Below are 1,085 nucleotides of genomic sequence, written 5' to 3'. Positions count from 1 at the left end.
GCACTCATCCCCACCCTCCCCATGCCCTCATCCCGACACCTGCATTCAAGAACTCCACTCCCTTCCTGGATCCCCAAAAGATCGTCCAGCATATGGTTTCTTTAAAATATTAACAACAACAACAACAACCTAAACAGCTAATGAACGATGATTGCTGATTACCATGTCAGGAGTTTTTATATTTCCAGAACTCCCTTAGGCCTTTCATTCAACAACCTTCAACTCAGAGCAGATAATAAAAAAAGTACATGAATATGGCTCCCTCCAGAATATTCGATTTTTGAAGTCTTGAGTCCACATGAAGTCATCTGCCTTTTAGGATTATGGCCAGTGAACTAAGACCCCTTGCCAGCAGCCAGGAGAACCTGGTGTTGGACAAGCCAGACAGCCACCCAGGGCCACTTTGTTCTCTGGGCCTCGCCTTTTATTTCCCTCCCGATTTAAAAATTCTGGGACTCTACATTGTTGGTTGGCATGTAAATTGGTATATCTTTTGAAGGATAAAACTTCAAACGAATGAAAAAGCCTTTTATTGTGGTAAAATATACATAACATGAAATTTTCTATTTTAACCATTTCTAAGTGTACAATTTAGTGGTATTTAGAATATTCACAATATATCACCGCTATTCATCCCTAGAAACTTTTCAACATCCTCCTGCCAGCGCCTGTTGAGGATAATTTTGCAATACCTATCAACGTTTTAAATTCATATAACCTCTAGTCCAGCACTTTCATCCCCAGAACTCCATTTTATAAAAATATTCATAAGTATGGAAGGAGAAATTCATTGCTGTATGAATATTCCAATTTATAGTTAAGAAGTGTATATAGTAGAGTGGTATGGCTTAATTTTAAAAATCATTGCCAATGTATCATTGAAAACAAATTTGTTTTTAATAATTATCTGCAGCAATTTAAGCACTTATCATTTGAAACAGTTTTAATACACTTATTTTATAACTTACTTAAAATTTATATCTTAAAAATTATTAAGGCTAAGCATTGATACCTAAAAATTCCAATAAAGCACTATGTTTCCATAGTATTGTTTGTGATCATGTAAGTTTATTTTTTTCAGGAAT

The sequence above is a fragment of the Pteropus alecto genome, unplaced genomic scaffold (genome assembly GCF_000325575.1).
Source record: "Pteropus alecto unplaced genomic scaffold, ASM32557v1 scaffold125, whole genome shotgun sequence".
NCBI lineage: Eukaryota > Metazoa > Chordata > Mammalia > Chiroptera > Pteropodidae > Pteropus > Pteropus alecto.
This window is presented reverse-complemented; position numbering follows the sequence as displayed.